The sequence below is a fragment of the Coffea eugenioides genome, chromosome 8 (genome assembly GCF_003713205.1).
Source record: "Coffea eugenioides isolate CCC68of chromosome 8, Ceug_1.0, whole genome shotgun sequence".
NCBI classification, from domain to species: Eukaryota; Viridiplantae; Streptophyta; class Magnoliopsida; order Gentianales; family Rubiaceae; genus Coffea; species Coffea eugenioides.
Window position 1 is genome coordinate 23,543,958 of NC_040042.1, and position 13,781 is coordinate 23,557,738.

At 36.7% G+C, this 13,781-nt stretch overlaps 1 pseudogene; it reads right to left on the bottom strand.

Annotated features, from left to right (window-relative positions):
- Positions 1 to 224: 224 nt before the first annotated feature.
- LOC113780425 lies at positions 225 to 858 on the bottom strand (annotated as a pseudogene).
- Between the last annotated feature and the right edge of the window lie 12,923 nt (positions 859 to 13,781).

Genomic DNA, 13,781 nt, shown 5'->3' on the forward strand with positions numbered 1-13,781 from the left:
AAGGCATTCATTCGTGGAGGAATATTTTTGAGGGGGCAAAAATGTCCAACAAAATATAACAAACCTATTCCTTCCATTTCGGCCATTCACTCTCTCTTTTCTTCAGTTCTCTCAAGAAAGAAAAGAAAGGGGAAAAAAAGTGAGATGTAAAGAGAGAATGGCCTGAACAAGCTTATTATTATGATGAAAAAGGTAATGATCAAGTATATTTATGGCCCAAACCATTATAATGCCATATACCTGGAGGATCTGGATTCTTGAGCTTATCTGATGGTCTGAACAAGCGCAGCAGTAGCAAGAGCTTCAACGCTTTGATTTTTGAAGCAAGTAGCAGAAGAACAATTCCTAAAAAGCTGAAAAGCATGATCAAATATATCATAATCAAGCCCCCAATGTTGAAGCCACATCAATAATCTGCAAATACGCCCTCAAATTAGCCACAACCATTGAAGGCCCAGAAGAATTCTACCCGGAAAAAGAAGAAGAAAAGGAGGACGGCGACGTCATTTCCAGGACTCTTTCCATCTCAGCTAGGTGGCCGGCGAAGGAAATCGAAGACTGATCAAATAATGGGTATGGCTCGAGAGACCACGTTGAGAAAGCAGCGATGAAGCCTGTGGGCTTAAAGGGGTCATCGTCGTTGGAGTTGGGGTCAGTGGTGGCAGGGACAGGGAGAGTGGAGAGGTCGGTAGTGACGAGACAGAAAGCAGAGTCTTGAGTGCGAATGTGGAAGAGGTGGTGGGATTGGCTTTGGATTTCCCCTACTACCTGGCCGTAGGAGGTGCACTCGGTTATTGACTGGTCGCTTGACGTGGTGGTGCACTGCCCCTGTGCCGCTGAGCAGTATGGGCACCGCATTTTTGGTTTTGTTCGTTTATTTTAATTATTTGGGTAGTTTCTTTGTGCTGTTATGTTGGCCTTTTGTTGTGCTACAAGGGATCAGACACCGGGTCAAATTGGAAAGTGGAGGTGTTCGCAATCAGGAAACTTCATCGGAGAAGATGAAGCGAATCTCGGTCGATTGGTTAACTTTGGGGACGAAACAATCTACGAGTTCACTTGTCCCAATAATCTTTTGGACATTTTTGCCCATATCAGAATATTCGTTCAACTCAATACCCTTGTAACCGGATGATTTATCGTTAAAATTCGGTAAAATGACTCCGCTGGCGTGTTTATGTGAGTTTAGTGACTTTTTTGGCCACAAAAGAAGTTTGATGACCAACCGGTGCCATTTTAAATAGTTGAGTGACCATCTGGGCAATTCACTCTTATAAAAATCAAAAGTTTTTGGGATCAAATTATAATTCTTTTTAAATTGAAAAATTATTTCTGATTTAAGAAAAATATGAAGAAACAAATTGGGTCATCATTTTTTTAGTGTTTGGGCCGCACTACTCTAATCCAATAGAAAGATGCAAGCCATTTTCACATAAAAATAAACAAACCCAATTGAAAATTTAAACAAACCCCAAATAATAAACATATCTAAACTAAATGACAAAACCCAACCACAAGCCCAACAAAAAACAAACAACAGCCCAAGCAAATTTTAAAAAAACAATTCCACGTTTTTTCTTCCTTTTTCTTTCTTTCTTTTCTTTCTCCGTCAGCTCCGACCAGACCAAGCTTCTCGCCGGTGACCATAGCGGATGCCGACAGCAGCGCTACTGCTCGCCGGCGAGTTTTTCGATCACCAAAATTCTCCAAAATACACCTTCCCGATCAATTTTTTGCATAGAGCTCATTCTGGATTTGGTTTTTCACAAAAATACAACGAAAATGGGTCAAATATAGCCATGTTTTATTTTTTAAAAATCACTCAAATCAACACTAAAATTCACAATACCTATATAAAAACAACCCTTACAGATTCTAGAGTGCAACTATGGTCTTAGTGTGACAAAAAAAAAACAACAAAAAAATGATAAATTAAAGTAAAAACAGCCCAAAATGAAGAAAGCTATTATGCTGCTTTTAAGGCTCAAAAACTCCTAAAATTTGAATAACAAAACATTTTCCAGGCCTTGTTCTAACGATAATTGTCTATTTTAACAAACTATATACATAAAATTTACTATTTCAATTTGATTATTCATTTTGGCATTTTTTCAAACATGTGGTAGACATCATTTTGGCTCACATGCTTCATGAAATTTGGGCAGATTTGAATCTCAGAAATTTTTGCCAATATTCATTGATCATTTTCCAGGTTGAACAAAATAAAAATGGACAAAAGGAATTCACATAGTCAAGAAAAATACTCATAAAACAGTCAAGCAAGGAGTCCACTTCCAAAGCTAGAAAAAGCAAAAGAAAAGGAAACTAAGGAAACTTCACCACGTTTTGATCAAAGGTGATGATGATGTCAATTTCCATAGCAACTATAGCAGCAACAATCATTCTTCCTCTAGTCCTTTGCCATCTCTCTTTTATTTGACATATGAGGGAAGGTAGAGGGTGCCGAGAGCTAGGGCAGAGAATTTTTTTTTTTGTGTGTAGGTGTGTGTCTGTGTTTTTATGTCTGAGGGAGGAAAGGAAAGAAAAATGAATTGATGTGTGTGCTTGTGTTGCTTGTGATGAATGAGAGAGGGCCGAGAGTGGTGTGTGTGTTTTTTGGTGGAATGGATGTGTGGGGTAGTTGTAGTGAAGTTTGTTGAGACAAAATGGGAAAAGGAAGGAAAGGGCCAAGAGAGATGGACTTTTTTAGTGTGCGTCTTGTGAAAATTGAGAGAGAGTTGAGGTAGAGGGGAATTAGTGGTGGGTGTGTGCAAGTGAGAATATTTTTTAGAAAGAGGGAGAGAGATGGTCAAGAATTGTGAGGGAGTTGTTGGAGTCGTTGTTGTGTGTAGTGTTTTTGGTCAAGACTAGGAGGCACAAACCGCGCGATGCGCGGTGATAAATATTTTTTATGCCCATGCCTGCAAGTTCATAGCTAAGGAAGAACTAACGATGAAATAACTTAATAGAGAAGAGGTTCACAAGAAAGCAACATGCGCTAACCACAATCAAATTACATTATAATTTTAGAAACAGAATAAATTTTATAATGCCACAGATACATATTTTCAATTCGTTTTTATTAAGGACAACAGCAGCAAAAGAATTGCTGGATTGAGGAAGAAAAACAGGCATTTCGCCTTCTTCGAGAGAATGATCAGCCACAAATTTCAGTTTTGATGGAAATTCTTTTTTATCATTTCAATGACATAAATTTTGCTCTCATTCTGCAATACAATCGTTGGAGTTGTGTTTTCCTCAAGGGAACAATCAGCAGACTTTGAAACTTCCTACAAGCAACAAATTTATGAAAAGTTTCAATTAGATCACAATAAAGTTCTAATGCCGAGAATTTAAAATACAACATATAGATACGTATCCAACAATACTTACACACAAGAGTATAAAACTGATAAAAAACAATTAAGAATCATGCAATCATGGCTAAGAAAGGGATTTATAGATGATGTAATTGTCTTGGAAAGTGTTTGCTGATCCATGCATTGTGCAGTCAAACAAAGAGATGAAAAATTCTCTCCTAGAATGGATAGCAAAGTCTATATGTAATGGCGTGCAATCTCAGTAACTTTTTTTTGGTAAAAGTAGGATAGAAAGAAGTCTAAACCATGCATGTAAGAATATTACATGTGTGAGGATTTGCAAATTCCTTATATATTTCTTGAAAATTTTCTTTTATTTGAAAATTATTTGGAAAATACTATTCTATACCATCTTACTACTCAATCACCCTAGAAAAAGTGCCAATGATCATAGGAAATTAGGGTTTTCCTTTCCGATTTCAATTCGAAGTGAAATAGGGTTTTTCGTGTACCCGTAGTGTAATTATCCGGTATGGAGTAAGGATCAAATTTAGTACTTAAGAGTGACTTTTAGGTGAGAAATAATATGTGATTAGAAGCTATGATATAAAGTTAGTGAATAGGAAGTAAAAACCCTAGTACGTTGTAGACACCAAATTTTTAAATAATTTTTATTCTATTTTTGTTTTTAGTAATAATTCTTATCTATTTTTACCTGTTAATTTCATGATTTTGGTTTTAGAATTTTTTTTAGCATTTGTATAGCATTTTAGATTTTTATTATTATCTATTATTTGATTTTAGTTTTTATTTTTATTTTTGCATTCGTTTTTGCCCTTTTAGCTGTTTATTTTTTTATTGTTAAGACTTTTAGCATAAAATTTGTCAAAAGAGAAAATTATTCATAAAAAATATGTTTTATTTCTTTTTACTGTTTATTAATTGAAAAAGGAAAAAGAGAGAGAAAAAAGAAGAAAAAAACCATCAATCAAAGTTAAATTTTTAGGGCATTTCATTTGTTTGAATCTTATTTTTATTTGACTTTTACTGCTTTATTTGTTAGAGAAAAAAAAATGAATGATGAAAATGAAAAATGAAAAAAGATAGCTTCTGCGGTTTCTTGCATTTTGTCTACTAAAGGGCATAATCAATGGCTAACAATAAGGGGAATGAGCCGAGGTTGTTTAGAGCCATTGAAATGAGGTTTAAGGGGTTTGGATGGGATATAAAAGCAAAGGCTAAGGGTTCAAGTGAGAAGAGAGAGGAACGGCTAGGGAGGAGAGGTTGGTTGGCGGTTGTGGGTAGAAAAAGAGAAAAAAATGCTGGAGGCTACGGAGGGACTGGAGGAGAAAGGGGGAAGAACTGAGGGTTTCAGAAAACAACTAAAAGAAGAGGGAGTTTGAGAGAGACCAAGAGAGCCGAGGGTTTGGGATAGAAAGGGAGAGTTGCGGCTGAGCAGGAAAAAACCAGGAAAAGGAAAAGAGCGACGGGCAACAACGAAAGAGCCGAGAAAGAAACTGCCGAGTGAGGAAGAAACGGGCAACTCAACGAGAAGAGAGGTGGTGCAGAATCTGGAAGGCAGTCGCAGCAAAAAGATGAAACTTTTCCCAGCTTCGTTTGGCTTGCGCTGAGGTTCATTGTTCCTCCATCCCGACGCCGTCTTTCTGCAATTCAAGGGAGCGCAGGTAACCTTTCATTCTCTGCTCTCTGTTCACCAAGCATCAGGCCATTCATCTGGGTGTTAAATGGATTTGTAGCTAAACTTGCTGTGAGCTTTCTTCCTTCATGTTATTATCTTTTGTGCATCTTGGGAGATGATGGATCTGTGTCATGAATGTCCTCTTGGTTTTCTGATGATGAAGCTGTAAACTTTCAGTCGGTTTCCGATGATATCATCATGGGTCTCCTCAAAAAGCAAGCCAATTATTTTTGCCCCGTGCATTCTTTATGCTTTTCCCTTGATTTGATCAAACAATGGTCTGAAACGTCATTTGTTATGGTTGTTAGGACCCTTAAGAGTCAGTTTTAGAGTCTGCTACCACAAACTTGAAGTGCTGGGCTTTGTTGCAGCAAATGTTGATAAACTATCTTTTGGGTTGGTTAAAGTTCTTACTCGGCGTCTTTTTTCCATTCTTTCTGGGTTTGTTTTGCTATGTGATGGTGATGCCATGCGTGTATTTGCTGCATTTCTAGTCCAGGTGCTTTGATTGGATCCTCTAGGATTGATAATCATGTTAATCACAATGGGATGAAGTTTAGTGGTAATGGGTTGAACGAATTCATGGTTGGTTCTTGTGAGTTTGCAAATGATTGAAACCTTCTTTGCTCCAAATTCAGTTTCTTTCGCTGTTTTTTTATGTTCGGCTCCGTATTTGATTTCCGTGGGGTAAACAATGGCATTTGGTTGATGTTAACAATATGGTCCTGAGGTCATCGCACTTGTGTTTGTTTTGGTTTGATTTGTTTCACGTCAGTAAGTCTCGGTTGGAATGAGAAAATTGCAGCAAGCTTTCTTTTCTGTTGCAGTAGTTTTCCTCGTAACATTTGCATGAAAACTTCAGAAAAATGATTGTCTTTTGCTGCTTGTTTGGATGTTGAAGTGATGTGTCTTGATTAGCTTCAAACTATGATTGTTGTCTGAAAAATCTTCGAGCCAAGCTACATATTTAGGTCCGAAATCTGAGAAGGAAACGAAAATGCAGCAAGTTTCATCTTTGTTGTTGCAGAAGCTCATTTCCTCGTCCTTGCATGAAGATTGCATGAAATAACTTTCTAAAATTACACTTTAGCCCCCTAAGTCTCCCTTTGTTTCACTATGGCTCAAATAATTGAAAAATTGATCAATTTAATCCCTTAAATTTCTTTTTTTTTTTGCAATCAAGTCTCTACTTTGTTTTAGTTTCTTAAACATGGGTTATCTGCCTTTGACTAATTTAATTTATGCTTATTCCATTTTTGCGATTATTTGTCAATTAAAGCGATGCCTTGACCCATTTCTTTTATTTTTGGAGGGTAAATAAGTAATTTCACTCCATTCGAGCCCCAATTCAAGGGAGGTACACCCATCCTTTATTTTTGACTTTATTTGACCCTACGTGCGTATATGTGTCTTACGTGTGCAATTGCATGACTTTAAGTGTTTATTTCATTTTTTACTTTATTCATTTCTTTAGTTGCTTAGTTTTTGCTTTAATTTTAGTTCAATTTTATCATTTGGGGGGCACTCGAATGCCAAAATTATAATAGTTAGGGATTTAATTGTTTTATTCCTTCTGATTTCCCCTTTTAGATTGTAGTAGGCTTCCCCCTCCTAATGTAATAGTTAGGGCTTCTTTATTTTTTCTTTGTGTGATTTGCATGCGCATGTGCTATGTGTTTAATTGCTTTCCCTAGGCTTTTGCATCTAGATAAGCATGTTTATGTGTTATGTGCTATGTGAAACTATGTGCTTGGCATGCCTATTTGTTTTCTTTTTTTGGTATTATATCTGATTATGTGGATGGAATGCACGTTACCGTGGCTAGTCCAATGCTAGTCATGGTTACTTATTCCCGATCGCTCACAAGTCCAATGCTTGTGAGAGAGCGTTAGTAAAGGGCTAGTCCAATGCTAGACCCAATAGGGCCGTCCCTCGCTAGAACATACTCGCATGCCCTCACTACATTTTCATGCATTTTTCTTAGTATTTTTACATTTTTGCATGATCCTTTCCCCCTTTCCCACATTCAAAATATGATCTTTAGGATTTTGCATTTCACTCTAGTCATTAGGGTCATTTGCTTGATTAGGTTAGGGAGTAACCCCTTGAGTATGGGATATGGACGAGTTTGGCTTTCTAGCCTTAGCACGCTCGTATTCCCTCTGTTAAAGGGAAAATTGAGTCACAAACATTAGTCTCCCGTACCCGACATGATGCTTTCCTTTAGGTCATGTATATTTGTATAATTATTTTTATTTTTCCTTTTCTTAGAGTCTCATATTTTTGCATTATTCGTGACCTCTCCGAAGAGTCATTATTGGGCATCACAATTAATGTGATTGGCACCATTCAAGCTTTGAAGAGAAATTTTGCCCCCGATGCCCTCTAGGTCTAGGGTTTGCATTCATATAGTACATCCAAATGTGATAAATTCTTTGGTTAATACAAGAAAAATTTTGACTAAATCACGCAACTAGCCTTGGCTAGGTCGAAAGGGGTGCCTTGAATTTTTATCGTTGCCTTCCCTTTCGTCAAATGTGACTCCCGAACTTTTTTCGTTGGTTTATGTAGACTAGGAGTCGTTTAAAAGGGGTTTCTTTCTACTTTTTCCTTGAAAAAATTCATTTTTAGGTGACTTGGTACACCTTAATTCTATACCAAGTGGCGATTCCGATTTTGTTTTAAAAACCCTTTTTAAACTATTATTCTGGGTCAAATCGTCGCATTTTCAAGTCCCATTTAGACCTACATTTTTTTTCCTTTTTTTTAACTCAAAAATCCTTTTGCAAAATAAAAATCAAACCAAAATTCACTTTTTAAACCATTTATTTTTCTTATAAAAAATGGGGCGCGACAGCTGGCGACTCCATTGGGGACTTAGAGAGTCCGAGCAAATTTGATTTAGTCAATCTTTTTCTGCTTTTAACCTTTCCATATATCGCATTTGGACGTTTAGGGTTGCATTTTTCTTTTTTAGGATTTTGCATTTCGCGCATATCAACTCACTCCCTTACCCATTTGCGTGCGATTGATGTGGTGAATGGATGGTTTATGTGATGTGATCTCGCGCCTTGCATTGCATTTGGGTGGGGGGATATTTCCCTAGAGCCTTGTGTTGGGTTCTCGATCCCTCCCCTCCAAACGAGCACTAGCATACGTGCATACGCTTTAATTTTTTACCCCTCATTTATTTTTCTTTTAGTGGCTTGTCACGCCACTCCACCCTATTAGGATTTTAGGCGACTCACTTGGACTTGTGATCTCGACTCGATGTGTGCGTAGCATGATCCGAGGGGTCACTCAATCTTCCATTTTAAGCTTTGGGTTCATAGCCTTTAACTTTTAGTTGAAGGTTGAGGATTTTCGATAGATTCACTCATGACATGTAGCCGTGACACGATGTGTGCGTAGCAATGTTTGGGGAATCGTTCGAGCCACCGACAAAGAACCTTGGGATTGATGACCCTTGGTTTCCAAGTCTGAAAGCTCGGGGACCTAAAACCTATCGAGTCTAGATGCATTAGTGAGCCCCAGCCTCATGCGTTCATGATAGTTTTCCTAGGGTAGAGTTTGCCTTACCCTATTAAGAATACTATTCACGAGGGGAGGGATCCAACCCCTCTTTTCCTTTTATTGTTTTATCTCTTTGTATTGTTTTGCTACAATGTGTTATGTGTATTTATCCGATTGAACTAACTTTTCTTGGTTTTTGTCTCTATTGCATTCAACAGCCCTAGAAAATAAGAGTTCTGGCATGGTACTCTCTAGGAGCCTACCCCGTTTGATATGACACGTTTAAATTCAATGTTTCGCATTTGTAACATGAATACATTTCATTTTAGGCTCACCCCGGCATACAAAAAGGGGTTCCCTTTAGGTCACGTTTCATTTGTGTAATGCATATTTACGCGTTTTGATAAAATGGCATCACACATAAACCATAGAAAGGGAATGCCATTTAGGGGATCCCACATTAGGAATAAACCGCCTCGTGTCTCGGATATTTAATCCAAGGAGACTTGCACGTTTATATTTTTGTACCATCCAAAGGGGTAGTGTACAAGGTAAGGTAGGATCCGATCCTTTCCATAACCCTGGGGCGATCTTTGGTACATTAGAATATGAGCATCTAACGATCATTCTTTGGCCATTTTTAACATAGTTGGTAAAAATCCCTTGCTTAAAGGACATTAACTTGAAGAAATTCGCAAATAATTCCTCATTGTTGAGATGGTAAACTTATTGAGGCCAAATCTTGATTGTAGGAGACTCATAGGCTAATGCATTGCAATGCATTTTGAAACTACCAAAGGGGAGATAATTCCATCGATTTTTGAATAAACCATCAATTCCATTCAATTCATTTGATCAAATTATTTATCAATTTCATTTTGTCAATTCATTCATTTTAGGACAATTTAGTCAATAAATCATCAATTCTATTCAATCCATTGGACCATTTTATTCGTCGATTTCATCCAGTCCATTTTATCAATTTGTTCATTTTTAGGGCGATCTAGTCGATTTTGAATTCATTTGACAAGTTTACCCATTTTAGGGCAATCTAGTCGATTTTGAATAGATCACTAATTTCATTCAATTCATTTGAGTAGTTTACCCATTCTTGGGGCAATCTTATCGATTTTGAATAAATCATCAATTTCGTCCGATCCATTTGACCGATTTGCCTAGTTTTAGGACAATTCGGTCGATTTTGAATAAATCACATTTCAGTTGATCTGTTTGATCAATTGATTTCATTCAATTCATTTGGTTAGTTTAATTCATTTTTAGGGTTATCCATTCAATTTTGAATAAATAATGAAATTTCATTCAATACATTTGACCATTTTGCCCTTTTTAAGGTAATCTAGTCAATTTTGAATAAATCATTAATTTCATCCTATCCTCTTGATCCGCTTATTCCTTTTTAGGGTGTAAGTCTAAAGTTCACGGAATAAATTAGTCGAGACATTGCAATCCTTTCAAGAGTAGGCTCTTTCTCACATCATTTTATGTGTCGATCAAAACAAGCAATCCATTCGGACTTCGTCCTCATTTTTTAGGACAAACGTCTCTTCTCACTTCAATTGGCCAAATTTTTCAAATCATTTTCATCCAATCAGTTGATCGGATTCATCAGGTATTGTATGGTACCTACCCTAGAGGATTGCATTTTCATGTTAGGCCTACCCTTGGCATAAAAGGGCTCCCCCATAGGACATGCATACCGAACTTTTATTCTTACTTACTGACTCGGGGTATTTTTCCTTTTATTTTTTCCCCTTCCCCTGCATTCATAAAAATGTTTCAATAAGGTGGAAATATTTTTCTATATCTGATAACAATTTTGATTCGATAAAGTTTGAAAGGTAATACTTGATTCTTGGGCAGACCCTGCAATGAAAACATGAAGGATCTATTTGGGAAGCGCTAGGCTAAAGCCTCTAAGAGTCTTCATCATTATTTGTCAAAGAAAAGAAAATTCTGTTCCAAAAAGGAGGCAAGCAAGTGTGTATATATGGAGCTCTTCAGAAGTTTTTCTCTTCTCATTTGTAGAAATTTTGTTTCAAACTTTTTCAGCAATAAAGTTTTTTATTTATACAATTGTTGATAATGTATATTTCATTCTTTTTTGGCGATTTGAGGGATTTCATGATGAATTTTAAAAGATAAGACCGAATTGAGATTTTTTTCAACCTCTAGCCTGAAAATTCATAAGTGTATGCTTTCTAAAATCCTTACAATAAGACCCAATGAGATACCTTTTTCTCCTTCACTGTACAATTCCTATTTTTGCCCACCTCTATTTAACCCCAAAATAAAAATCAGTCACATTGATTGATAAATTGTAATTTGGGGCAACTTTTGCTTGAAAATGTTCATTGTGTCTAATCTAGTTCAATCCACATCTAAGTGAAAGCAAAAATGTGCATTATTCTTGTTTGTTTTGAAAATTTGGAATGATACTTCGAGCATTCGTTTCTCTACCAATACAGATTTTATCATTTGCTCTCCCATTTGAGCCTATAAAAGAATAATTTCGTTTCAAATAAGCGTCTTGATGATCACTACCCTACATTGGAAAATTCTTAATTTTCAAAAGGGAGTGGATTCTTAGTGAGATATTTTTACTTGGGTTGTCATGAGGCGTAAGAATGATATTTTGGTCATCGTTTCTACAACCTAAACAATGATTACCCCTTTGCATCCTCATTTGAGCCAAAATAGGTAGTTCTTTTTGAATGCACTTATGATCGCACCCCACATTGGGGAAGGGGATTGGGAATTTTGCAAAAAAAAAAAAAAAAAAAAAGAAGAATAAATAAAGAAAAGGGAACCGCAAATTGGGGAAGTTTGATTCTACCTGGGTTTCAATTTTGAAAAGAAGAGAGAAGGGAAAAGAAAAAGGAAGGGTTTTTTTTTTCCGCGCGGAACGCCTATGTTTCACAGATATGGATGAACAAGGGTTTACCTCAGTCAGTTAATTCAGGTACATGCAAAAAAATTTTGCATTAACGAAAGTTTCTTTTCAGAGTCAATGTAGGGAACGGAATAAGAAGTTAGGCCCTCTTCTTTTCTAATCAAACATTCTATCCCTAGTTATCCCTTTTGAACTTTCAGAATAAATTATTTCGTTTGGCAACCCCTAAGAATCGCAAACCCCATATTGGGGCAAGTTTAAGTTGAAAAAGAAAGAAAAGTCCCAAGAGGTGAAAAGTGATAAAGCAACAAAATCAAAAGGAAAAAAGAAAAGAGAACTTCGGTTGAGTATAAACTGGGGCAAATTTTTGGAAAAGTTCCAAAAGAATGGCAGAAAGCCGAAAAATCAAAAGAGGAAAGAAAATGAAAGCGAAAGAGCCTCAATTGAGAATAAACTGGGGCCAGTTCTGATTTAACGCTAAAAGGGGATTGATACAATAATGCGATTTCAGATCATTTAAACCACTTTTGAAAAATCCACTTTCAAGCCTTAACTTTTCTAAGCACCCCACCTGACCCCATTACAAAAGCCGAAAGTCCTGACTTTTGTTCTTTGCAATATCTCTGTCAAGAAATTTTCTAATTGGCAAGTGATGCTCCTATACTGATGCCAAGAAATTTTTGGATGTATTTCTGAATTGATTAGCTGTGAAGTTGACAAACATCTGAAAATCCGCCAGGCCACCTTTGAAAAGAAAAGGGAAAAGAAAATAAATGCAAAGAAAATGGAAAAGATTTGATGGTGAAGTCCCCATTAAGTAATGATGAAAGTCACCAAATCTAAGATCTTTGAGTTCAAAATAGAGGCAATTTTGGAAAAATGCGATCTTCGGTGCAATGTCCTCGAAAGTCTTATTCTTTAACTATCGTTTTCAAGCCACATTACAAGCTCATAAAGTCCATCGCTGACTTATCCCTCATGACAACCCAAAGTGAGGATTATGCTCGTAAGAAATCCATCAATCATTTGTGATCATAAGGGTATAACCAATTTTCACATGTTTAACTATCGTTTCTACCCATATTGTTGCAAGCCTATAAAGCTTATATGTTGACTAAGTTTTCTTAAGAAATAAGGGTGACAAACTCTTTGCTTTCACTAAGATGTGATATTGAATGGATTACATACAATTTGGGCGCAAGAATAAGACAGATCCTAACCTCTCATTTTTCCTTAACCACCTCAAAATCAGAAATAAGATCACTTGATTGGTCCTGAAAGACGAGCTAACAAGAAGTGGCGACCCGCTACTCTAAGAACAGATGCTAAAAGTGAGGGAAAAATCTTCTGTAATTTGGTGTTATTCTGAGAGATTCATCATGAAATTTCTGCATGAGCTCAAACTCAACGTTTAAATTTCTTCACGTTGTATATATGATTACTTTCTAAATTTTAGAAAGTGCGATTTCTCTTTGTTCAAATAAATGGGGAATCATCTAAACAAATTTTTGCAATCAAAAGAGCCCATACTGGGGCAAATTTTTATTTGTGAGATTTCGCGAAATAAGCCCACACTGGGGCAAATTTTTTATAGTCCATTTGAGGATTTCGTCAAAGAGTCAAGCAAGACTTTCAAATCAATCACACTGCTCCTTCCATGAGTAGTAGTTGCAATATTTAAAATAAAGTTCATGTTGTATTTTGGCAAGCCCCTGTGCAGGTATCCATGGCTGAAATCGAGGAAAAAGCGTAAGTCAGAATCTTACGAATCAAGGCCTCAAGGAGGAGCAACTATGCCGTAATGCAAATCAATTGATCGGTTGCACAATAATTGGTAGAAACTGGGGCAAATTATTTTTGAAGAGATTCTAAAAAAAAATCAAAATTTAATTTAATTTCTTGTTCCTTGACAAATTTCAATTTCTTGTTGATGAAATCTTAGCACCCGCCGCGCACCCTTCCATTTCCCATTCTTGACGACCACATTTAATTCACTGACTTCAACCACCGTTAGCATCGATTCTATCTCACTAACGTGTGCGTTTTTATTTTACCACCGTTAGCATCGAATCTATCTCACTAACGTGTGCGTTTTTATTTTACCACCGTTAGCATTGAGTCTATCTCACTAACGTGTGCGTTTATTCAACCACCGTTAGCATCGAGTTTATCTCACTAACGTGTGTGTTTCATTCTACCACCGTTAGTATTGAGTCTATCTCACTAACGTGTGTGTTTTTCTTCTATCACCGTTAGCATCGAGTTTATCTCACTAACGTGTGTGTTTCATTTTACCACCGTTAGCATCGAGTCTATCTCACTAACGTGTGCGTTTTTG